The following is a 13,760-nucleotide window of genomic DNA, read 5'->3' as shown; positions in this document are numbered from 1 at the left end:
TGTCTCCTACATAATGTTGAGACATCAGTAAATAAATATAAAGAATCAGGCGTATGGTACTATTTAAATGCTGCAAAAGGTTTGATACCCAAGTTTTGGCAGAAAACAGAGGTGCCGAAGGAGGAAGACTGGATCAATAGAGTAAACCAGATTAGTAGAATGGAAAAATTTTACCATATGCAGGAAGATAGGTTGGGAGTATACTATACGAGATGGGAAAAATGGGAAAAATCAGGATTGAAAGAGAAATATAGAAAACTATAAACTAGGACGGTATTTAAAGTTATTAGGCCTCGAGAGATTAGAGAGGGGGAGAACCTGCAGAGGGGAGGGAGAGGGAAGAGGAGTGGGAATGGGTTGGGATGGGTGGGAAAGAAAAGAGTTATTAGAAGGGGTAAATTAGAAATGTAATGAATATTTATATGTATTGTGTCCCTTTTTATGGATTTTTTTGTAATAACATGAAAAACTAATAAATATTTAAATTAAAAAAAAAAAATATCGGACCATTCTCCTGTCACAGTGCAATTATTATGGGGAAAGGAGCAGAAGGGGGGAAATGGCTGGAGGTTAAATGAAACACTTCTTCAGGATCAAGAGACGGATCAAAAAATAAAAAAAGAAATAGAGCAATTCTTTGAAGAAAATAATTCTGGGGAAGTGTCTGTAGCAACGGTGTGGGAGGCTCATAAGGCCTATAGTAGAGGAATCCTGATAGCGACAGGACCAAAGAAGAAAAGGGAAAGAAGAGAAAAAATGAATACGCTTCTTGGGGAACTCTGCGAGCTAGAGCAGACACGCAAATATAGAGAAACAAAAGAGATTATGCAGAGGGTAACAAATAAAAGAGAAGAATTATATAATTTCCTCGAAGAAGAGAACAGAAGAGTATTTAATAAAATGATAAGTGAGAAATATAGATGGGGAGACAGGCCAGGAAAGTACTTAATGAGGGCTCAGAGAAAAAAAACAAACTAGGAACTATATAGAGAAAATAAGGGATCCCAAAGGAGAATTAGTGTATTCAACTAAAGATATAGCTAAAGTGTTTAAAGAATATTATAATAACCTATATAATATTATTCCCCACAGTTCTAGAAATAAAGATGGGGTAGGAAAAATAGAAAAAAGACAGACATACTTAAAAAAGGCGGGACTACCAAAAATAAGTGAGGAACAATTAAAATCTCTCGAATTAGAAATAATGCAGGAAGAAATACAAACAGCATTAAAAATACAATAACGGGGAAAAGTCCAGGACCAGATGGATACACTGTGAGGTATTATAAAAAATATAAAGAACTATTAGTACCTAAATTGATGATATATATGAATGCATTGGGTGGAGAGATGGAATCAAGAAAGGAATCCCTACAAGCACATGTAGTTCTCATAAAGAGGGTAAAGATGATACTCACCGTTCAAGTTACAGACCGATTTCCTTATTAAACACAGACACTAAATTATATGTAAAAGTTCTGGAAAACAGGTTAAAAGACCATATGCCAGAATGGATACACATAGATCAAGTAGGTTTTGTCCCAGGGAGAGAGGGTAGAGACAATGGATTGAGATCTGTTTCTCATACAAAAAAGTAGGAAAGAAAAAACCCTGTGGTGGTACTCCTGATTGATGCTGAAAAGGCTTTCGATAGAGTAGATTGGGGATATATGATGGATACATATGAAGTATTGGGGATGGGTCCTAGAATGAGAGAATGGATAAGGAAATTATATAGTCAACCCTCTGCAGCAATCATGGTCAATGGGGAACTATCAGAGTATTTTGGGATGAAAAATGGAACAAGACAGGGATGTCCTCTGTCTCCACTTCTATATGTTTTGTCATTAGAATCTCTATTAGCTATGTGACGGACACGTAGGCAGGACAGAACACACAAAGAAGATGGTAAACACACAAAGCTTTACTGAACTATGGAAGGCACTCAATCAGGGTGGGAAGGTAGCGTCCAGGTACCCAAAAAGGGGAAGAGAGGGGAGGAGACCAAAATAATTGTAATCTGGCCCACGATAGGGCAATCTAGATAGGGATGGCCCGAGCATTCGGGGGGAGGGGGGGGCAGTCCAGGTAGCTACGGTACTCCAGCCACGCAATAGGCAGCCCGAGCAAGTATTTATCCCGACACAATAGGGGCAGTTCAGGCAGCACTCATCCGGTGTCAGGGCAGGAGCTGGGAAACGGACAGGCAGGCCTAATAACAATGTAACGCACAGGCTGATGACAACCACCACCCACAGACCGAAGTCCCTCAGGGCGCGGAGTCTAAGTCCCAGGCTGCCCTTCACCAGGGCTCCTGATGGTGGGGATGGACTTGACGCAGCCAGGAACCAGGTCGCGGCCCCCGAGGCACCCCAGCTGCAGTAATGGCCACCGCCAATGGCGTGCAGCTAGTGGTAAAGAAAATAGAGTAGTCAGGCAGGCCGGGTCAACAACAACGAGACAAAAACGGTACAGGACAGCAGACGAGAATCACAGGTCACGAGCCGGGTTCAGCAACGAAGGGTCAGATCAAAGGAAAACACAAAGAATGGTCAGGTCACAAGCCGAGTCAGATTCCAGGAGAGTCACGAGAGTCAGAACAGAGTAACAGCAACACAAAGACACAAGTGCAAAGAGCATGTGCGGAACACAGGCTTATATGTCATCAGCCACACCCCTCTGGGGGATGGACCTCAGAGACCTGAAGGCATAAAAGATTCCCACCATGCTCTGCAGAAATAAAAGATGGATGCCAGCACATGGAGTAACATAACCTCTGGTAAAAAGGTAGGACCTTGACATCCGGGCACTCAATGGGACAGAACAGGTAAGGGTAATCTGGGCACATAATAGAGGCAGTTCAGGCAAGGGTAATCTGGGCACACAATAGGGGCAGTTCAGGGCACTGCGCAACATGTGGCTTGTAGGGACATTCCCGGTAGGTGGCTTGCAGACACTCAGCAGCAGGCGGCTTGTAGGGACACTCCCGGTAGGCGCCATGCAGACACTCAGCAGCAGGCGGCTTGTAGGGACACTCACGGTAGGCGGCTTGCAGACACTCAGCAGCAGGCGGCTTCCAGGGACACTCGATCAGCAGACAGGGGGCAGCTTTCCAGGGACAACAGTAGGCTCACGGGGACTCAGCGGGGTCTTGGCTGTGGGGTCTGACCCCAGCTCAGACCTCACACAGCTTTCCAGGGACAACAGCAGGCTCACGGGAACTCAGCGGGGTCTTGGCTGTGGGGTCTGACCTAGGTTATTAATAGGCAACATAGGAACAAGATGGACATGGGTGTAAATATCCAGTCCAGTCAAGTAATTATCAATAAGGGTGGTATACCGATATGGAACAAAGCGCTAGGACAAAATAAAGTGTGGGAAAATATTACAAATATTTAATACTGTTTTCTACCAGATGCGAGTTCAGCTTTTTCCTTTGATGTGCATTGATCTTAATAATAAAAATACTACACTATCAGAGGTTTCTGCTTGGGCTCGGTTTATTGGAGCCTCTTCCGCCAGCGGCCCATTCTGGTTTGATAAGGGTGGAGCTTCTTCTGCTATCTGCACTCTCGGGATTGATCAGGTTGGAGCTCCTTTCGCCAGCCACCTTCTCAGGGTTGATCAGGGTGGAGCTCCTTCCACCAGCCACCTTCTCAGGGTTGATCAGGGTGGAGCTCCTTCCACCAGCCACCCTCCCTGGGTTGATCAGGTTGGAGCTCTTTTCGTCAGTCACCTTCTCAGGGTCGATCATTGTGGTGCTCCTATAACAACCAACCTCTCATGGTTGATCAGGATGTAGGGCCTCCCACCAGCCATCCTCTCAGGGTCCATCAGGGTGGAGCTCTTTCTGCTAACCATCCTTTCAGGATCAATCAGGGTGGAGCTCCTTCTACCAGCTATGTAGAGTTGAGCAGGGTGGAGTTCTTTCCACTAGCCACCTTCTCAGGGTTGATCAGAGTGGAACGTCTTCCACTAACCACCCTCTTGGGGCTGATCAGGGTAAAGAACTTTCCACCAGCTGCCCTCTCAGGGTTGATAATGATGGAGCTTATTCCGCTGTCTGCCCTTTCAGGATTGATCAGGTTGGAGCTCCATTCACTAGTCACCTTCTCAGGGTTGATCAGGGTGGAGTTCCTTCCACCAGCGACCCTACCTGGGTTGATCAGGTTGGAGCTTTTTTCATCAGCCACCTTCTCAGGATTGATCATTGGGGAGCTCTTTCAACAGCTGCCCTCTCTAGGTTGATCAGGATGTAGGGCCTTCCACCAGCCATCCTCTCAGGGTCTATTAGGGTGGTGCTCCCTCTACAAACCACTCTTTTAGGATCGATCAGGGTGGAGTTCCTTCCACCAGCTGTGCATTTAGAGTTGATCAGCCAACCTTTTAGGATTGAATAGGGTGGACCACGTTGCACCAGCCACCCTCCCAGGGTTGATTAGGATGGAGCTCTCTCCACCAGTTGCCCTCTCTGGGTTGATCAGGGTGGAGCTCCTTCCTCAAGCTGCCCATTTAAAGTTGCGCAGGGTGGAGCTCGTTCCACCTGCCACCCTCTTAGGATTTGCACCAGCCACCTTCCCAGGGTTAATCAGGGTGAGGCTTCTTCTACTGGCCACCCTCTCTGGTTGATTAGGATGGAGCTCCTTCCACCAGCCACTCTCTTAGGGTTGATCAGAGTGGACCACCTTGCACCAGCCACCCTCCCAGGGTTGATTAGGATGCAGCTCTCTCCACCAGTTGCCCTCTCTGGGTTGATCAGGGTGGAGCTCCTTCCTCAAGCTGCCCATTTAAAGTTGCGCAGGGTGGAGCTCGTTCCACCTGCCACTCTCTTTGGATTTGCACCAGCCACCTTCCCAGGGTTAATCAGGGTGAGGCTTCTTCTACTGGCCACCCTCTCTGGTTGATCAGGATGGAGCTCCTTCCACCAGCCACTCTCTTAGGGTTGATCAGAGTGGAGCTCATTCAGACAGCCACTCTTAGGGCTGATCTTGTGGAACTCTTACCAGTAGCCACCCTCTTAGGATTAATCAGGAGCTCCAACCAGCTGCCCTCTTGAGGATGAACACCATTCATCCTCCAATGATTCTGACTACACACACTAAAATCTAAAAAATCACATCTAGAAGTTGCAGCAACATTCCGGAACTTCCAAAGAGACAAAAGAAAACTTTTCCATGTTCCAGTGCAAATATGAGTTATGAATCTGCTCTCCACCCAAACATCTGGAGTGGGAATGTCAGTCCTTACACCTACCAATCAGCTGTAAAGCAGCCATTTGGTTTCTCAACAAAGAAAATATTTAGTAATCAATCAGATTCCTCAGCTCACTGTGTGACTTGCATGGGAGGAAGGATAACTGTGATCTGATTGGCCGCTCTCTATATAATTGATCTGGCGTATCTTGTTGCATTTAGACTTTACAAGCAGCAGGAACATTTCCCAGCTCAGTAGTCCACGTGTCGCCAGCTCTGGATCCGACCGGCAGCGTTTTATGACTATCTATAAATCGCATTCCAGAACTGCCAAACAATGGGAAGAACTCCAACTCCGCAGGAGGCCTCCGTCCCGATTGAATGCATCCCAGCAACGTAACCGAACGCACATGCAGCAACAGATCAACACCGAGCTGCTACAATGAGTGGCTCTTTTACCATGCGGTGCTGGGGATCTGGGCTCAGTTTCCCCCAGGGCTCTGTCCCCCCATATTTATGTAGGTTTGTGGGCACCTCCCAATCAAGCATTGTATTATAAAACTGGAATGTCAGAACCCGGACTTGTCTGATATATCACACTTGTCATGAGAGATTAGGCGGCCGCTGACCTTCTGAAAATGCTAGTTGCCTAGTTGTTATCCTGATCCTCTGGCTTCAATGCCTGTCTTCACCCTACACATGTCCAGTCTTCCATGGACACAGATGTAGACGCATTGGACACTCTAAGGGCCTCTGTTTATTGAGATGTGGGAGGGGGGCGGAGATGGAGCACGCGTCCCCTGCACATTGGTGGCACCTCATTAGCCAACAGCGGAGGGGCAGAGACGTCGCTGGATGGCGCAGCCAAGAGAGAAAAATCAGGATGAATTCCTGCGACCTGAGAGGAACCGGGCTCGGCGCCAGGCAAAAAAAACACATTGCCAATGTTCCTCCCAAATATTTCTCCCGCAGTGTGTCCAGGCCAGCCAAGGACTGGGGGGGGGGGGGGGGATGGAGGGATTTAATAATTTCACAGCAGAAGCCAATATCTCCCCCCCATTCCCCCCCTGCACGCAGCGCTAGGAACGCAGCGATCCCACACACCGACTCCTATCGCTGGTATCACATGACCCGTGACCTGAACACTGAATGGAGCACATTACACGCTCATCTAATAGCTTCACCCCTTCGTAACCGCAGATGTTCCATGAACACAGGAATTCTGGAGCTCAGGTTCTCACTGCTGCAATCCGATTCTGATCCGAATTTCCGTGCAATTATGGAGCGCAACTTGGACGCTGCTTTGAAGTGGTGTGAATATTGTATGGGGCCAAAAATGTGCTGGGATCGCACTGAAGTAGTACAGGAACCTTTTCCAAAATCGCATCATGCTGAGTTACATGGATGTGAACAGGAACCATTGACAGCAATGTGATTTCCATTGTCAAGTGACTGTGTGCGACTCAAAGAGTTGAAAAAAAAAACACTCCCCTCTGAGTGATCGATGTACATTGCTGTTGCAGAGTCCTACCTTTTGTCATTCTGAAGGAATAGCTGTTTGTTTGTTTGTGTCCATTTGCAGAGTGAATCTGTATGGGAGCGGTTTCATATTTATCAATCAGCTGCTGCACTTTCTGGGTTCTAATGTGAATATTGGCAGGGTCTGCATCCCTTTAGATGTGATTTCCCTTTGGGAGTATCTCACCAAAATCAGGGGCGTCCCTAGGATTGGTGTCACCCGGTGCGGTAACACTTGGTGTCACCCCTCCGACGATCCCCGCAGGATGGATCGGATCTGCGGATTGAGCATAATGAATTGGAGTCCGATGCATTCTGCTCCCCAATCCACAGGTCTGATCCATCCTGCGGGGATCGTCGGCTTGCAACCTATACGGGGTTAACTGATCTCTCCACAAAAAGGTAAGTTTTAAAGCAAGCCGAAGATTCTCGCAGGATGGATCGGATCTGCGGATTGGGGAGAATAATGGATCGGACTCTGATCCATTATGGTCAATCCACAGATCCGATCCATCCTGTGGGGATCGGTGGCTTGCAACCTATACGGGGTGACACCGGACCCGCTCCACAACAAAGGTAAGTTTTAAAGCAAGCCGATGATCCCCTCAGGATGGATCGGATCTGCGGATTGAACATAATGGATCAGAGTCCGATCCATTATCCTCCCCAATCCGCAGATCCGATCCATCCTGAGGGGATCGTCAGCTTGCTTTAAAACTTACCTTTTCGTGGAGCGATCAGTTAACCCTGTATAGGTTGCAAGCCGACGATCCCCACAGGATGGATCGGATCTGCAGATTGGGGAGCATAATGGATCGGACTCTGATCTATTATGCTCAATCCGCAGATCCGATCCATCCTGCGGGGATTGTTGGCTTGCTTTAAAACTTACCTTTTCGTGGAGCGGGTCCGGTGTCACCCCGTGCGATAGGTGTCACCCGGTGCGGCGCGCACCCCCCGCACCTGCCTAGGGACGCCACTGACCAAAATGACATTTTTGTTGCAGGGGATGCCCAAATCTAATTTGTATCTTAGTGCGGATTTCAAGGAAAATCAGTGAGCCAATCACACGAGCAGGAAATGATGTTTCTGGGGACACTGTGTACATATTCTATGTATAGAACGCCTCCAGGTTTCCATATTGCATTGTATTTTACAGTTAATTACATCTCAGCAGAATGAAAAGAAAAGGTAATTTTTAATAACTTTTAATTAGAATATGACTTGTGTTGCAATCGTATACGCTCTATTTTTTTTTTTGCTGTATTTTTTTCCCCACGAAAGTGGAGTTACCCTTTAAGTCCCATCTGAAATCTCACTAGTGTGAAGTTGCTTGAGCTCAGCTGGAAGAGAGATGGATCATCATGCAACGGCAGTGAGCAGGCTACAGCCAAGAGGCCAGTGATCACCAGCGGGGAAGCCAGTGTGTGTCTGGGACTATGAGAGCGGTCACTGCAGGTATACGGTGCACTTATTGGGGTTGCTGCATGCACTTCCAGGACCGGGAAATCAGTGGATCTATATATCAGTGCCTCGCATTCAGAGCGCAGTTCCTGGCGTGCGTTTACATACGTTTGTAATGTGTTTGCGGTGCGATTGTGGAGCGGTTTTTAGACAAATTTTTTTTGCGTTTTTTTTTTGCGTTTGTGCTTTGTTCCGTGTATTCTGCAATGCTTATGTGCAAAAAAAATGCAGCGTGCTGTACCTTTTTTAAACGCATGCACCACCATAGGCTTGCATTTGCGTTCATACTGCGTTGAAAAATGCGTTTGTCTGCATCTGGTGTAAATTAGGTCTTAGCCCTTGAGACATGTTTTTGTCACCCACCAATTGCCCCCCCCCTACCCGCTTGGCACCTCCCGACCCTTTAAGGGTTTCAGAAGCCGGGAGGCGGGGCAGGGTTTAGGGTCATGTGACCGCAGTGACATACTGTCACATGATTGGGAAAGGTCCCGAACGAAAGAGATCGGGACCTTTCCGTGAGTACCGGGCATGTGTGCTGGGAGCACGCGCTCTCAGCACGTTTTTTTTTAATAGAACACAAATGAGCGGCCGCTCAGCGTCTAGGCCCAGATGCCGGGAAGCCGCACATTTGCGTTCGGCCAGCACCAAGAGGTTAAGCTGCAATAGGCAGCAGATGGGGGTGTTTACATGCCGCCATCGAGATGACGGCAAATGGGGAAGCGCGGCAAAAGCCCTGCGATCGCGTACAATGCACATAGTTGCGGTGTGTTTGTCTGCAATGATGGGGTTAAATCCAGCAGAGAGGAGGCATCACATCACTTCCCCACAGCTGGTCAGTAGCCTCTGAAACGTGATCCGAACTCGAATCATGCTTCGGAGGAAAGATAGATTTACAGCCGTGGACAAAAGTTTTGAGGATGACACAAATATTAATTTTCACAAAGTCTGCTGCTTCAGTGTTTGTAGATCTTTTCATCAGATGTTACTCTGCTAGACTGAAGAATAATCACAAACATTCCATAAGTCTCAAAGGATTTTATTGACAATGACATGAAATTTATGCAAAGAGTCAATATTTGCAGTGCTGACACTTCTTTTTCAAGACCCCTGCGATTCCCCCTAGCATGTTGTCCATCGATTTCTGGGCCACATTCTGACTGGTGGCCACCCATTCTTGCATAATCAATGCTTGGAGTTTGTCAGAATTTGTGGAGTTTTTTTGTTCACCTGCCTCTTGAGGATTGACCGCAAGTTCTCAATGGGATGAAGGTCTGGGGAGTTTCCTGGCCACGGACCCAAAATTTCCATGTTCCTCAAGTCACTTAGTTATCACTTTTGCCTTAGAGCAAGGTGCTTCATCATGCTGGAAAAGGCATTGTTCCTCATCATGGATGGTAGCCTTGGTCCACTTGAGAAGAATTCTGGTTGCATGCAGGTGATTCTGGTGGCCATCTTGGGCCACACAGAGCCTTTTTAAGTCCCTGCCCCCAGGTTTTTGCAAAGTGGCCAGTTTAAGGAGAGTATACCAGTCTGTCAGGGACAGCACAGGTGGTAGGAGAGGTTCCTGGGGAGTAGGGAAAGCTAAGAGACTACTTCTACACTACACTACACAAGCTCCCTCTTGGGTTCAACTGGCCAGGCCCCATTCCTCCTCCCTTGGCAAGCACGGTCTTCAGCTCGGGCCTACAGCCACTGACTCTCTGCTGCATTGACTGTAAATTCCCGATCAGGTTTTCTCCTGCCTGTTGTATCGTTTTCAAGTTCTTCAATACATCCATTACTGCACGTTAGGCCTCAGTGTAATTACTGCCAACGCACTATGCTGCACCTACCCAACAAACAGCTGAGTTGGCGAGAAGGGTCACAATCCATACAGGGAACAACTATCACCTGAGCACATTGGCCAATTGTTTATGAAATGGTCCAAGACCGGACAGAGGCCCCTCTCCCCCGCTTCAATTTCTCCATATGGGAAAAATTTACTGGAAAAATATCCAGCCAATCCCATGTGGGAGATGTCTCCTGAAGCAGATGTAACAATCGCCATCAGATTTGGACAAGTTAAGATTTGCAGATAGATGGGGATGGCTGGACTGTATATCAAACCACCATGTGGAGGAGATCACAGCGTTCCACAGACATATGTATGATTGTACATAACAGGCCTGTCCCTGGAGACACCATACGCCCAATGTTGTTATTCTCTATACCAGACGGGTAAACAGAGCCGGGCGGAGTCCCTCTATTTCCATCAGTATTTGGATTATACGTTGAGGATGAGATCATGTTGGCGATGGGGGAGCATGTCATGGCTCAGCAATGGGAAATAAACACAAAAAACACAACTTCTAAAGCTGAACATTTGGGTGTCAAATGGGATTAAAGTTCAATGGAAAATACTCTAGCCCAGGGGGGTCCAACTGGCGGCCCTCCAGCTGTTGCACAACTACAAGTCCCATCATGCCTCTACCTTTGGGAGTCATGCTTGTAACTGTCAATCTTGCAATGCCTCATGGGACTTGTAGTTTGGCAATAGCTAGAGGGCCGCCAGTTTGACACACGTGGCAGCCAATCAAATGAATAAACATCCAAGCGTTAAACATGGTACTGCGTTTACATGCGTTTTTGCTGAGTTTAGAGTTTTTCTCCTGCTGGGAATGCTAAACTTCTAAGCGAATTCATGTGTGCATAGGGGCCTTAGTTTGCTTTGTACATAAACAATTGCCTTTTTAAAAGACATGGCATTTCTCATGACGGGTTTCCTGATGGTGACAACAGTACACCATATCTGTACAGTGTGTTTAAGGTTCATACAGGTGTGATATTGTGCGTGTGCGTTCTCGCACATCATGTGCTGAGCAGCCTATTCATTTCAATGGGCTTCCCTACATGCAAGAAATGCAGAAAAGAAGTCCCTGACCCTTTTTCAAAATTGCGCTGCACCAAGCTACATGGTGGTGGTGGTGGTGGTGGGGGGGGGGGCATTGGCAATTAATAAAACCTCTGTGCTTCTGCTAAAGGGCAACACACTCTGTGTGTGTTGGGAAAGCACACGTTTTTGCATGTGTTCCCAACACGGACAAGGTGTGAACCTAGGCTAGATAGCCAATCGAAAAGCCAGTGTGACAACACAGGAGCGCAATTGGGTGTCAGGGACAGAGCGTTGTCACCTTATAACAGGAAGTGTCTGAACAAGGACCTTTGTGGCAGGATCACCAGGGATTATTTTATTTAAAGCTGCAGATTTAAAAATATTGAAAATTAATTTTGAATTATTATTATACAGTATTTATAAAGTGCCAACAGTTCGCTCAGCGCTGTACATTACAATGGGGGACAACACATGAGACAGTACAATAACAATACAATATGATACATGAGGGGTTCGAGAGCCCTGCTCCTGCGAGCTTACAATCTAGGAGGGAGGGGAGAGTGGTACAGGAGGAGATAGCTGTGGGCAGGGGTGGACTGACCATTGGGGAACTCGGGCACTGCCCGAGGGCCCAGGGTCAGTAGGGGGCCTCATGAGATGTCCCTGGAACCTTTCATAGGCTTTTTTGGGTGTGGTTTGAGTGTGGGTAAGGACACAGGGGCCCCATGATCCCCTATTGCCCGGGGGCCCCATGAGTTGTCAGTCCGCCCCTGGCTGTGGGGGATGGGGTGGTAGGAGGAGTGGAGGAGGTCGGCAATTAGCAGGGGGTGGGGTAGGCTTCCCTGAAGAGGTGGGTTTTCAGGGTGCGCCTAAAGGAGAGGAGAGTAGGTGATAATCTGATGGGTTGGGGCAGGGAGTTCCAGAGGATGGGTGACACCCTGGAGAAGTCCTGGAGGCAGGCATGGGAGGAGGAGACAAGGGAACTAGAGAGAAGGAGGTCTTGTGAGGAGCGGAGTGTGCGTGTTGGGTGGTACTTGGATATTAGGTCAGTGATGTAGTTCGGGGCAGTATTGTGGACGGCTTTGTACGTCAGTGTTAGGATTTTGAATTTGATCCGTTGGGCAATTGGAAGCCAGTGGAGGGATTGGCAGAGGGGGGTGGCGGAAACGGAGCGGTTGGTAAGGTTGATGAGTCTGGCCGCAGAATTCAGGATAGACTGAAGCGGGGATAGCCTGTGGCAAGGCAGGCCAGTGAGGAGGGAGTTGCAGTAGTCGAGTCGTGATATGATGAGGGAGTGGATGAGCAGTTTAGTGGTTTCTGGGGTTAGGAACGTGCGGATTTTGGCGATGTTGCGGAGGTGGAGTCTGCATGAGTTTGTTAGTGATTGGACTTGGGGCTGGAAGGATAGGTTGGAGTCCAGAATGACACCAAGTACTCTGGCCTGCGGGGCGGGCCTGATAGTGACATTGTGGTATTAAAGCCTATATGAAATTCGGGTGTTTGGACCCGGGTCCGATACCCAGAGGCCAGCTGTCATTGTTGGTGTAACAAAGGCACAACTGCCAATGAGAAAGGTAATTCTATGGTGCAGTTGTGAATTAGGAAAGTGCACCTGCGTGCGCTCCTAGTTGTGTGACCTTACTGTCACTGACTGCTGCAAGTCTCACTGTAGCGATTAGGAACCAATCAGCATGGTCGCCATTTGTGATTACCAGTTTCCAGTCATCAATGACATTGGCCTAATATATTCTTGTGGCCATATTAGGTCAATGATGTCACGAGCATCCCCGACCCTTTATAACATCAGTTAAGGGGAGGGGATGCTCATGACATCACTGACCTAATATGGCCTCATGACCAGTGGCGTCTCTAGGCAGGTGCTAGGGGTGCGCGTCACATCGGGTGACACCTACCGCACGGGCTGACACTGGACCCACTCCACAAAAGGTAAGTTGTAAAGCAAGTCGACGATCCCCGCAGGATGGATCGGATCTGCGGATTGAGCACAATGGATCGGAGTCCGATCCGTTTTGCTCCCCAATCCGCAGATCCGATCCATCCTGCGGGGATCATTGGCTTTCTTTACAACTTACCTTTTTATGGAGCGGGTCCGGTGTCACCCCGTATAGGTTGCATGCCGACGATCCCCGCAGGATGGTTTCTTCACAGTAAGAGCTGTGAAAATGTGGAATAGACTCCCTCAAGAGCTGGTTCTGGCCAACTCAGTAGATTGTTTTTAAAAAGTCCTGGATTCATCTTGGATACACAGGATATTACTGGATATTAACATTTATAGGTAAAGTTGATCTAGGATTGATCTGATTGCCTCACGGGGGATCAGTAAGGAATTGGATCGTGCTTTGCTGGGTTTTTTCACCTTCCTCTGGATCAACTGTGGGTATAGGATTGGGTACATTTTGTTGTTCCCTTTTATTGAACTGGATGTGTCTTTTTTCAACCAGACTAACTATGTCACTATATTGGAAGGAGGCAACTGATGATCCTGTGGCATTGTGAATACTGACCTGACTCAGAAAATTAGTGTCTGTGCGCAGATCCCTTTACTTCAGAAGACCCTTGTAATTGCTCGGTTTGAGGACGCCTAGCACGGGGACTTGTTTTCAATTACACCTTCTGCCCTATTGTACAGAGACTGTTTAAAAGAAAAAAAGTATCCTTTTGTTTCAGTGTTCTTGGGGTATCCCATTCTCCCT

The sequence above is a fragment of the Staurois parvus genome, unplaced genomic scaffold, assembly GCF_062004578.1.
Source record: "Staurois parvus isolate SC_StPar_1 unplaced genomic scaffold, SC_StPar_1.0 ptg001320l, whole genome shotgun sequence".
Taxonomy (NCBI): Eukaryota; Metazoa; Chordata; class Amphibia; order Anura; family Ranidae; genus Staurois; species Staurois parvus.
Note: the sequence above shows the minus strand (reverse complement) of the source record.